The sequence below is a fragment of the Helianthus annuus genome, chromosome 13, assembly GCF_002127325.2.
Source record: "Helianthus annuus cultivar XRQ/B chromosome 13, HanXRQr2.0-SUNRISE, whole genome shotgun sequence".
Taxonomy (NCBI): Eukaryota; Viridiplantae; Streptophyta; class Magnoliopsida; order Asterales; family Asteraceae; genus Helianthus; species Helianthus annuus.
In genome coordinates this window covers 27,418,013-27,431,094 of record NC_035445.2, presented here as the reverse complement: position 1 = coordinate 27,431,094, position 13,082 = coordinate 27,418,013, and the positions used below count along the sequence as shown (strand labels likewise).

The 13,082-nt window shown below is 37.2% G+C and overlaps 1 long non-coding RNA gene across 1 annotated transcript; it reads left to right on the top strand.

Moving 5' to 3' along the window:
- The first annotated feature begins 8,846 nt into the window (after positions 1–8,846).
- Positions 8,847–11,585, top strand: LOC110902463. Its single transcript, XR_002571133.1, has 3 exons — positions 8,847–8,978; positions 9,639–9,726; positions 11,371–11,585. It is a non-coding gene; the product is annotated as an uncharacterized LOC110902463 (long non-coding RNA).
- Positions 11,586–13,082: the final 1,497 nt, after the last annotated feature.

The window sequence follows — 13,082 nt, the reverse complement described above, 5'->3', positions numbered from 1 at the left end:
TGCCACTATATGTTGAAGGGCACTATTATTCACTTGGTTTCCATTGTTATTGTTGTTCGGATTCTCGTTATTCAGATTATCGTTATTCGAGTGGTTGTCGTTCTGAATATTATCATTCTGGTTTTCCTGATTCACTTCGTTATCCATCTGAATTTTAAACATTTACCAAATATTAATATCACCAATAATATTTGAATATAGCCAATCACATGTCACACACTTTTGGTCAAAAGTGTCGATCATTGCGACTTACTCTATTCATATAGTATGCATCTATTACACACCAGTACTGAAATTAAAATTACAATACGAACTGAAATGTAAAGCTACAATACTAGTAATATGCATCCGTAGTTTTTTTTCTAACACATACACACATATGTTATTATATTTTTATATTATTATTATTATTTCTTCCGTTCCCACCATCACATTCACGGATATGGATTCATCCAAAAATCCATATTGCGCTCGTCGTATTTCCATACGAGATGCTCTCCCACCTGTCTCATTCTCTCACTGCTTTCTAAAATTTCCTCACCGAAAGTCCTAAGTTCCTATACGTTTTCTGCACTTATTGGGGGATGCAGGTTCTAGGACTGGGTTCGGAATCTGGGGTGCGGGTTCCTGATATGGAGGTATAGGGGCCTGGTATGGGTACGGATTTTCTAAAATCTCCCTAATGTATGCATCGTTATTAAAATAGGGATCTAGAGTATCTAACCCTGAATAGGCTCCTAGATTGGGCATTGGTACATCTTCGTGTATCGGGTAGCGTTGCACATAGTCCCTAACATCATCCCACCAGGGGTCGTAATTTGGGTCTAGGGGATTTGGTGCAGGTACCCTAGGTATCTCCTCCGGGTTGAAATTATGCATTTCTACTTGATTTCCAAGGTTTTCTATTTCCATGGGTTGATCAGGAATTGGTGGTTGTGGTTGGGGTGCTGGCATTTTCTCCAGGTTTGGGTCAGTTACAGTGGTTGCTAAGATATGGATATTGGCTATACCCCTATTAAGCATATCCTGGGCATATGCATCGGTTTCTCTCTTTGTTGCGGCTAGTGCTTTCTGGTCTTGTAACTTTTTCATATGCTTCCTACGCTTGTGTGCTCCCTACTGAACCATCCCCTCTTTTTCTGAGGAAATGGCTCTTCAGATTGAGCCTTAAATACGAATATTCCTTCTTCTGTATCAGCAGAGTACCCCGAGAGGGCAGGCTGAGAAGAGGAGGTGCCTTCACTTCTAGGCGAACCAGACAATTGACGATACGCGTCAGATGGTCCTTGGTCGCTCATACTGTAAACTAACAAATAATCAGATAACACATAACAAGAAAATACGATTATACATGTATTCTCGTTATTTATTTCCTAACACTTCGAATTTTGATGTCAGCAGAACACCTCTGTGGCTGAATCAGTGGCATGCCTCTGATACCACCTTCTGTCGCAACCCACGATCCCAAATCCCCGGGAACGGGCGGCCGCGAGCCAGTTTCGGTGGTATCACGTTAGTGTCTAATTTGGCAGCGGAAATTTTCATCAGGATCGTAGTTAGGAAATATTTTATTAGAGTAAACCACCACATTTATAACATTAAACATATGGGTAAAACCCAAGTTCTCATTACAAACTGATTTATAGGGATAAATCTCGTTTTATTGAAATAAACGCTTTCTTTTATTTAGGTAACTTTTATAGCCACTTTTTCAAGCCTTCAGTGCTGTCCAGCTGGCTTCTAATTGGCTGTCACATTGTGTTACCTGAAACGCGTTTTAAAAACATTTTGTCAGTGGGAAATACTGGTGAGTGAATCCCAGTTTAATCAAGAAACATTAATTTAATTTAAACAGTATTGAGGGTGATTACAATGTTTATATCTACCCAATTACTCATTCGGTACTTTCAATCCTGACTGGTGGGTCATATTACACATTGGCTAACTCTTCGTCCAATGGTAACGTTAGTCACATTTTGTATACAAAACCCAAACATACTGGCAGTAATCGTAGAATTACAAAGACTCAATCACTGCTAAATTGCATTGTAAAATATTTAAGGTTTGGTAAAAACTGTTTACAAAATAGGTTTACAAAAAGAGGATAACTCACATTGCTGTTTTAGGGTTTTCAGTAAGGATTTCCTGGGAATAATCTATAAATTACACAAATGCACGTGTGTTAGTATAATAACCCATTTTAACATTAGTAATACTCCCCCCGAGACGGCATTCCAATGACTACGTCGGGCAGAACCACGACAGCCGTTACGGAACCCTAGATCAATCGGGCAGAGTATCGTAGCAGAACCTCGCTATTTAGAGGGTATAATACCCGGGTATAGTGTCTACACTTTAGAATTTAAGTAAGAAAGAAAGATTTGAGCGATGGAAAGTGAAATCCCGAGGCCTCCTTATATAGGGCCTGAAACTGGGTCTCTCGCGGCCCGCGTAAAACAAGCACAAGGCTTACACGGCCCGCGTCAAAGCTAGGTCAACGCGTAGCTTGTCCGGATCACCACTAGGCTTTTCGGGCTCGGTTTTCACATACGGGGTGTATTTAAAGAGATTTTGGGATATTTTAAGATAAATTAGATTGTCAGAAAAATTATCAAGGGTATCGGTTCAGGATTGTTATAGATGATTTCCTCTCTCGGGGTTTTTTAAGAGATTATCTTAGTTATTGTGGCATGTCCCTCTTTTGAAGGCAATGCTACCCCCTGCCATATTGGTCTGAGTCAGCAGGGATACCGTCCCGTAAGGCCAGATTATTGAAAGATAATTAAGTAAGTTATTATTGCAAAAAGTGGCATGTCCCTCTTTTGGAGGCAATGCTACCCTCGACCATATTGGCATGAGTCAGCAGGGATACAGTCCGTAAGGCCGGTTTAAAGTTTTAAAGTAGTTTGTTTATAAGGGATTACAATTCGTTCTTACTTCCCCCGATTTGATGCTATCTGCCTCAAGGGAAGTCCTAATAAGCGTGAAACAGGTCCTCGCAGGATCTATACACTGAACGAGGCAAGAACTTTACCCGACCACCCTCTAACCACCTTCCAGGCAGTTAACACGCTTTATATAGATCGTAAAGACACGAATGAGTGAATCAACAAAACATAAAGAAATGATTAAGTAAATTTCACCTTCACTATAAAAAACTAGTTATTAAAGTCAATAATACAAACCCAAATAAAAATTTACCAAAGCTAGGAAATCAAAAGTTATACATAAATGATTTTGTCTTCACCAAGTGATGTAAGAGATTAGCCAAGCATGGCCTTTGTTTGACAAAACCTCTTACTATCAATCTTGGATCCCGAGACTACACACTCACTCTAAGGATGGATGATGGATGAAAGTGGTGGATGATGGTGGTATTGTGGTGGTGGAGTGGTGGCAGGTGTGAGAGAATTGGTTTGCCAAGGGATGGTTTGCAAATGAGCTAAGCACCTCCTTTTATACTTGAAAACAATAGCTTCACACGGCCCTTTGCCTGGTTGGTACGGCCCCGTGTCTTTTGCTTCTCTGTCTTCATTTAATGCTGGTGTCAGCTCTTTTGCACACATGGCCCTGTGTGTCAACGGCACGGCCCCGTGTCTTCTGTACTTGTTGTACGAACCCAAATTTGCGAATCTGAGAGTTGACCACGACCCGTGCTTTAGGGGACACGACCCCGTGTCCCTTGTCGTTTTCTGTTTGTCTTTATCTTCTCGGAATCTTGAATGGGGCATGGCCCATGCCCGGCTAGCACGACCCCATGCTTGGGTTCTGGTCTTGTTATTTTGTCTTTTGGGGTGAAGCTTTGAGAGTTGGTATAGTGTGCCAACTTCTTTTCTTTGTATTTATGTTGGTTTTTGCCATTAATTTGTTTCTTTTGTCCGTTTAAGCTCTTTTAATCCTAAAAATCAAAAGTAAACAAAGAAACACACTTTTTCCAACATTAGTACCATAAAAGGTTGTTTTTATACCTCATTTGATAGGATTTATATGTTGTATTTTGTGCATATCAAATACCCCCACACTTGAATTTTTACTTGTCCACAAGCAAAACTCTTATATATTTGCTTACTCTCCCAAATAGAATGGGTATAAGAGAAATTTTTGGGTCTTGTGTATAGAGTGTTGGGATTCCAAGTTCATTATTTATTCTTGTTTTTGTTTTATTTACAGTCCTATTCGACATGATTTATTTAGAACTTTTTAAGAAAAATAAATTTTTATAAGCATAACATATATTTAAAATTTCATTAAGCTATATATACATTCACATACCTCACAAGTGGTCACTCAACACTCGGCCGAAATGTATAAGTGAAACGCTCGGCCCCGGTACGGAACTTACTCCTACCATAAGCTTGACAATCAATCAAACCTCCTCCTTTTCTTACTTAATCTTTGCAAATATCAAGAGGACTTTGAAAGGGTAGGTTTTTGGTTAGGGGTAGGTTTTATTTAAAAGTGGCTAAAAGCGTAAAAGTCGGTTTCTTTTGAAAATTTTATTTGTGACTTTATAAACTAAGTGAGTGCTTTTAAGCAATAGATTTGCTTATCAATATCAAGCACTTTAAAGAATAGTTTTTTTAGTAGCCGTAGTCATATATTTTTGTGTTTTTTCAAAAGAATCGATTTCTACTAAAATAAAGTGTGTAAAGATAAAAATATGGTTTTTGGGTGATGGTGTGTTGTGGGTTTTTTTTTTTTTTTGAAATGAAAGGGTTTAGGCTTAAAGGGGTTAACTAGGGGGAACTTTTTGTAATTTTGTGTTTTTGTGGGGAGTGAAAATTAGAAAATAAGGTTGAAATGAAAAAGGGTTTAAAGTCCTAATGCCTCAATCATATACTTACTTGGATTAGTCGGTAAGGACCAAGAATGTATTGTCTTGTCAAGTTCTGGATTTGTAGGAACCGTACGGGCTTTATTCACACAAGAAATGAAGAATGGGCATTTAGTATAGATGTGATAATGGATGCTCGTTAAAGGCTCAAAACTCACAAGTTTGTGAGAAAAGGGTAAAAATGTGAAAGCATATATACAATCAAATTTTAAAATTTTGTCATGCCTTTTTTTTTTAAATTTTCTTGTATGGTCCCTTTTTTCATCACGACGCTATCGGTTGTAAATATTTATAAAAACCTGAACTTTTTTAGAACTTGGTTTCTTAACTTAAACTATAAACAAGACAAAACAAAAATAGAAAGTTTTAAAAAAGATTTAGGGTGTTTTAGCGGTTCCAAGTAGAATTTTGTGTAAGGCTTGTGTTTAGGACAAACAATTTTCAAGTTACTAAGTACCCCCACACTTAAATTAGACATTGTCCTCAATGTGTCCAAAGTTGGTTTAAATGATTAAATGTGTAAAATGTGTGTTAAAAATAACAAAATTTTCAAAAAACAGGCACTTGACACGACCCCGTGTGTGGGAGCCACGACCCCGTGTCAAAAATGCCAGTACCGAATTGTTCCAGAAAGCAAACACAGGGGCGTGCCCAAGGGACACGACCCCGTGTCAAGGTTCCAGAAAAATGTTACAGCAGACATGGGGCACGGGGGCGTGCTTACCTGACACGGCCCCGTGCTGCACTTAAGAATTGAAGATATTAAGTCGGGAGTTGTCTGTTTTCATGCATGGGCTGCTGGGTCTATGTCCTTTGCTATTATCATCTCTTTTGCACACTTTTACTTTTGCCACCACCAAACATACTTTCATTTCATCCACTAAAACGAAAAATACAAGAAGAAATAAAAATTAAGATCCTAAGCGAGATAGATAGAAACTTGACAGATGCCCTACGAGATCTTATTTTAAACCCCTAATTGCTAATCCCTAGATCTAAGAATGGTTAGTGAAAATCGAGATAAATCTTCGGAGGGCTTCAAGTTATTCCCAGAAATACCCTTTCTTAGAGGTCGTTGAGCATTTCCTCTATCACCCTCGGAAATAAGATAAAGGGTTCCTCGTCAACCTCTTCTTGAGGTAGGGGAGCGGGATTGATCGGAACATCAAAGGCAACATTAATAGGAGGTTCCGGTATCTCGACATCCCATCCGGTGGGGTGAATGACCTCATTAGCAAGGTTTCAATCTTCTTGAGGCCAAATTGGTTCCACTAAAGGCACCACCAAGATATCAACCTTTGGTGAAGAAGGTTGATTTCTCTGAAGCAATCTTATAATGCCATGGAGAGGGAGTTCACTCGGTCAATTAGAACTTCTTCCACCGCGGTCATTTCATCGAGAGATTCTCTTAAAGCACTCACGTACCGGACGAGAGTGGCCTCTGGAGAAAGTCTCCTTCCTCTGCGGTTATTCCTTGAGCTAGTGGATGATGTTCCACTCTGTTGGCTCAACATGCTAGAAAACATGATAAACCATTAAAGATTTGGAATAACAGATGAGTCGCACGGCCCCGTGCCTATGAGGCACGACCCCATGCTGAATCAACAGCATTGAAATGTTAGCTCAAGAACTTTTATTTCAAGTTAAATTTGTTTGATTTTTCACATTTCTGGATGTAAATAACTTAAAATAATGTTTTAATATAGTAGATTTGCAAAACTTTGAGCTAAAAATCATGCTTTTGATCCTCCAATTGAAGCTTTTGAGCTTGAAGCTTCAAGCTTCAGTGGAGGTTTGGTTGAAGGAAGAAGAGGAAATGGCTATAAGTGGTAAAGACAAGAAATTTTAAGGAAACCTATTCAAGAACATACCTTTTTGTGTATGTGTGCAAGATCTGGAAGGATCTTGGTCTTTTTGGAATGGCTCCAAACATTCTCCTCAAGGCTGACTTTATAGAAAGTGATAGCACGTCGACACGGCCTCGTGTCGCCTGCATGAGTCAAAGAATGATGTCCGTCAGTGAGACATGACCCATGTGTAGGTTGGCACGACCCCGTGTTGAAAAATACGAGGGGCACGGCCCTGTGCTCGAGGAACACATCCCCGTGCTCGAGGAACACGACCCCGTGTTTCAGGGTTTTTATGAAGTTTTGTCTAAGGTTTTTTGGAACCGTTTTTTTATCGGGTGGTTCCTTACTGGTCGGAACAACACTATAACACCCCAAAATATAAAGTTATATATATATATATATATATAGAGTAGGGTTCCTGCGGAAAGTGTGTTTTTCCTAGAAAGTCTAGGAAGCGATCTGGGCCATCCGATTGGTGTGTTTAATGGCTTAGATCAAATGGATGGCATTTTCGTAATATCTGAGTTATATAATTATAGAATTCAAATATAGTGAGGGTATTTTGGTAATTGGAAGTGTTTTAAATAAGTCAAGAAACTGCTATATCAATAACCAATCCCTAAATTCATGCGATTTCCCCTATTTCTCTCTCTAGGGGCTTCGGACGCCACTTTTCTTGTGGAAAAAGGTGGACAGGTGTTGGCCAAAATGATATTATTTAGTTGTGGATGAATTAGAGATATGAAATATTACATAAGTGGGCCGCAAAAATCAAATGCAATGGCCAGCCATGCATGGTCACGATCAATTGGGGAATTGTTTATTTTCCTTTGGGCTTGGCGTCCAATTAGGGGACATGGAATATTAACAAACCCTAAAGGAAAAGAAGGAGACAGTATGCATAGAGATATATAGTTGACGGCAGCAAGCATACGGAGAATAGGCTGAAGTTCGACGAACAAAAAGAAAAAAAGAGAGAGAGGCGATCAAGAGAGGAGAAAAAAAAGAAGGCCAATTGGTTCGAGGGTTCAAGCCACGATCAAGATTCCAGTCCGGGTTTGCAAATAGTTTATATTCATTTTTAATAACTTTGTGTTTTTTGAACTTGATTGTTATGGATTATTTATTATTTGGGCGTCAAGAAATCTGTTTGCTGTTAAAACACAGCGTCCAGAAATCTGCTTGCTGTTAAAACACAATGTCAAGAAATATGCTTGCTGTTAAAACACAATGTCAAGAATCCTCTAGCAATCTGCTTGCTGTTAAAACACAGCGTCAAGAAATCTGCTTGCTGTTAAAACACAATGTCCATCAATCTGCTTGTTAAAACACAGCGTCAAGGAAATCTGCTTGCTGTTGAAACACAATGTCAAGAAATCTTCTTGCTGTTAAAACACAATGTCAAGAATCCTCCAGCAATTTGCTTGCTGTTAAAACACAACGTCAAGAAATCTGCTTGCTGTTAAAACAAAGTGTCAAGCAATCTGCTTGCTGTTAAAACACAATGGCCAGCAATCTGCTTGCTGTTAAAACACAGCGTCAAGAAATCTGCTTACTGTTAAAACACAATACCAAGAATCCTCCAGCAAATCTGCTTGTTGTTAAAACACAGCATCAAGAAATATGCTTGCTGTTAAAACACAATGTCAAGAATCCTCAAGCAGTGTTGTAAAATCCTTTTTTACAAATTCCTATGAGTATGTTGTATGGATTGTATGATTAGTTAGTTATCCTAATAAAATAATCCATAATTAAAATAATATTCAAATTACACAATTGCCCTTTTAGTTAAAAACCTTCAATGCCACATGTCGCGTTCTTATTGCTTCATAGACTTTCTAGGAAAAACACACTTTCTACCCAACTCCTACTCTCTCTCTCTCTCTCTCTCTCTCTCTATATATATATATATATATATATATATATATATATATATATATATATATATATATACATAAGTTGGTCATAAACAAGGGTAAAGTAAATAGGAATAATTCACCTAGTTAATATTAAATGTTGTATGCAATAGAGAAAACTTGACCAAGTTATCCTTTTTATATAAAATTGGAAATTGAGGGACTAAAATGGTCAAGTTTGAAAGTGATATTACTAATAAGGAAAATTGACTCAAAACACACACTTTGTGTGTGTTCTGGTCGACATTTTCACAGAGCCAAGAAAGGGTTCTTCTTTCAAACCCTAAACTCACTAAATTTCTCAAAATTGAAGATGAATCAAGCTAAAAATTGGGGCTTCAACTAATTCCGTGATCACCTAAGCTAGGAGATCACAATGTATGTTGAATTTTTTTATTTGGTGATATTTTGAAATCCTGATTAACATTCATGAATGAAATTCTGGTATGAATGATGAATGTTATAGTGAAATAGATATGAGTACAGGTCTAGGAACAAGCCCTAGATGTAAACTTGTTGATTTAGTGCCATGATTTAGTGTTTCGGTTAACTAATCATGTAGGTGTTAAGTGAGTGTTATGATAAGGAGATGAACACTTAAATTAGAGTGTTAAATTTATGAAATTTGAAGACATGATGCAAGTCCTAGATGTTGTTCATGAACACTAGACATAGAGATTTGATTATGATGTTAAAATTTGGTCAAAAGAATGACCATGAGTTATATAAAAGATATATAAGAATCTTGCCCGCAAGGTGTTTGTTAAAATGCCCGAATGAATGTTGATATGATGAAATTACGAAAGAAACACATAATTGGCTAATTTGACTAATTACGTGTGATATGGGATAATACGGGTTCTAAACATGATGTTGATTGAACTTAATTGTGCATTTCATATGATCAAAGGTAGTTGACTTTTTAAAGTCAAACTAACCACTGATGAAGTCGAACAATAATTTCGACATAAATCCGTAAGAAAGAATAGTCGTAAGTAATGATGACTAATCTAATCGTTTTACGAATTATGATGATAGTTTGACGCTGGATAAGCTAGGTGGAAGCTTGGGAAGGAAGTGGGTCAAACGAATCAAGTATGAAGAAAAAACGTATTTAGGATGCAAGGTAAGTAAAGCTTACACCCTTTTGTAAGATATGTATTTATTTTATATGTTATAAATACGACCAAAGTTATATCCAAAATATGGGTTCCGACACGAAATGATACGGGTCGGAACAAATAAAATGATAAAAACCATGTTTAATGGTAAAAAGGGGCGAATTGGTAAGTTGGTCATGAGATGACATATACAAAATGAGTTTTTGAATGGCTACTTTGTAAGGTAAGCCTAAACGAATAATAAAGGTAAAACGGTGATTTAATCACGTGTAGACGGATAAAAGTTGAAGTTTAAACGACACCATATGGCACAAGCCATGTTGGGTCAAACGCGTAAGGAACAGATTTAAGAGATATAACTATGGTTAGAAATCTGGAATGGGTTAAATAATGAAAAGGTAAAAAAATACCATTCAGATATTAGGCAAAATGTTTGGCCGTTTAGACCAAACGGGTTAAATGGTAATGTTAACACTATTTGACAAATAACGACTTATATGTGCTTGTCGAGTCTTATGCTCACAGGATATAACGGTTTATGGAATTTGCGTTGCTATGAATTAGCAAATTATTAAAGCAAAAAATTAAAACTAGACAATACGTTGACCCGAGCCAGGTACGTGACTTGTCATTTTGTCACATTTTTATAGACGAGTTAGTCGTAGTTATGTTTAATGTTTTGATATAGTGAAAATGGATGCGCTTGGTATGTCGATGAAGTGATAGATTCACTTAGATTACCAAACGGGTCTAAATACAGTGATTAGTTAAATGTTGGTTTTAAGTGATTAGAAGGTCACGAAATGAATCTAGTGAATTGAATGCGTAAGCCGAGTAACGGAAATGAAAATTGATGAATTCTAGTTTGGAATTTAAACTTAGAGAATTTAGAGGCTCTTTAAGTAAAAAAAAAACGGAAAACTTGATGTTTGAATCTAGTTTGTAAAATGGATATAAATACATATGCAAACCACGTATTGAAAGCGAATACGCTAGTGTATGAAGCCATGATCAAGGACTAACCTTGTTCATAAAAAGTGAAAAACATGATAGAACATAACGGGTCAAATAATTTTATATTGGATTCGTAAGCCATTATTTTATAAAACAAGATTATTTTGAATCCGAGGTAATGCACATAGAGGTAAACGTATTACGATCATATAGAAACAAGAATCGTGTAAAGCTGATAAGCATAGTGAAAGTTGTGCAAGTTTATATTTCTAATTTGAGAAATAACAAAGCTGGGCAAAATGCAGTAACAAAAAGGAAAACTTTATGTCGAAATGGCCCCTTGGCATCACGCGACCACAAACACTCAATCCCGTCGTGTATGTAGTAATATCATTGGGGGTAAAGTGTTAGAATGAATTGGGGGCCTGTAAAATTATTGATATGCTATATGCAAATCTGAACATAAAAGTATGTATATGCAAATATTAAGTTGTTGTATGCAAATCTGAATATAAAAACATGTATATGCAAATATTGAGCTGTTGTATGCAAATCTGAACATAAAAGTATGTATATGCAAATATTGAGATGTTGTATGCAAATCTGAATATAAAAGTATGATTGATTAAGCTAAGAACTTGTTCAAATGAATTTCAAAGCCTTCATACTAATGTAAATGTTGGTTTTAATCATAGGTGAACGATAGTAAGCTTACGAATGAAGATCAAGCTCGTTTGAAGGACCGAACACAATCAGAAATTAAAGCTTCTGCAATACGCTTCACCATCCCAACTTGAACGACGACATATTTATATTAAGACGAAATGTTTTAAATTCTTAAAAGTTTTGAGAAACCCGTATTTTCAACGTATGTGTAATCGCAAATACAAATTGATTGTCGAAACTTATATGAATATTGATAAATAGAGGTAAGGGTCTTACAAACACCGTATTTTCGGATATACCTTAGGCTCTGGAGAGAGGTACGAAAACGCATGAGGTTGTCGGAAATATAGAATCCTAATTTAAAAATGGGAGGGCGAAACCTTCCCTTATTTACCTTATCTGGGCTCTTGTTAAAGAAGGTGTTAGTCGACTCGCTCCCGTCCAAACAATCAGTGTGAGACTCATATACTGTAAAGGGGACTGTCATCGCGAGTTTGATACAAGGATGAATATCGCCTTCGTTTTCGCAAGTGTATAGGGTAAGTTTGTTGGTCTCGGTGTTGTTTGTGCCTGGATGTTCCTCCATCGATTCTCCTTCGCTTTTGTTCCTTGATGAGCATCGCGCCTTAATCATGGATTCTATTTCTTTGAGTTTTTGGAGAATCCTCTTTTCTATTTGACTTACGTCTTCTAAGTATCCTAGGTATAAGGGTTGATGGGATTCAGGTAGATGGATGTCATTATCGTTTTTACTCCCGCCCATCTTAAGGTGATCGTCACATGAAAACGATGGGGCTAAGTAGTGGGGATCCAATCTTAGAATGGAACATTCTAGTTCTTTGTGCATTCCACCACATAACTTGCATCATTCATCATAAGAGTGGCGGTGGTAAAAATAAACATAAGTATCCATGTTTGCCAGATTGGTTTTAATCGTTGGGATCAGGTGGTTATTGTTTTCCTACAAACTGTTGTTGTTACACGGCCTCGTGTGGTCGTCACACAGCCCCGTGCTGCAGCTCGTATCTGGCAGAAAACAATTCTGATGTTACTTGGGATGTGACATAGCCCTGTGTTGATCACACACGACCCCGTGTCACTCTTGCAGAAAGTGAAAAATAGGAGAAAAAGAAGAAAAACTTAAAAAGAAAAATTAGAAAAGCATAAAAATGATTAGGTCGCCAATTTTAAACTTTCTTAAAATCCTTGTTTTTCCGCGGCAACGGCGCCAAAAACTTGACGTGTCAGAGCATGTACGGATTTTTAATGTATTTTTAGTACTTTTTTTACTCTTTAATCAAGCTTTAAATTTATAAAACACGATATAAAACTATCACTCTCCACAACATGTTAGGGCATGTGCACCCATCGTCGGCGTAGTATAGTGATGGTAAGATACCGAGGTCGTCCAAGGACACAAGAGCTTTTAATACCTAAATATCGTCGACGTCTAATCCAACCAAATGTAGAGAATTTTTCTTGTTTTTTAAATAAATAAAAATAAAGAGACAAAATAAATAAAACAGATAGACAAGATAGAATCACTTGGATCCGACTCATCATTTATGTATCCTTTGATGATTTCCTCACTTTGGGTTTTTTAAGATATTATCTTAGTTATTGTGGCATGTCCCTCTTTTGGAGGCAACATATTGGTCTGAGTCAGCAGGGATACAGTCCCGCAAGGTCGGATTATTGAAAGATAAGTAAGTAAGTTATTAATGCAAAAAGTGGCATGTCC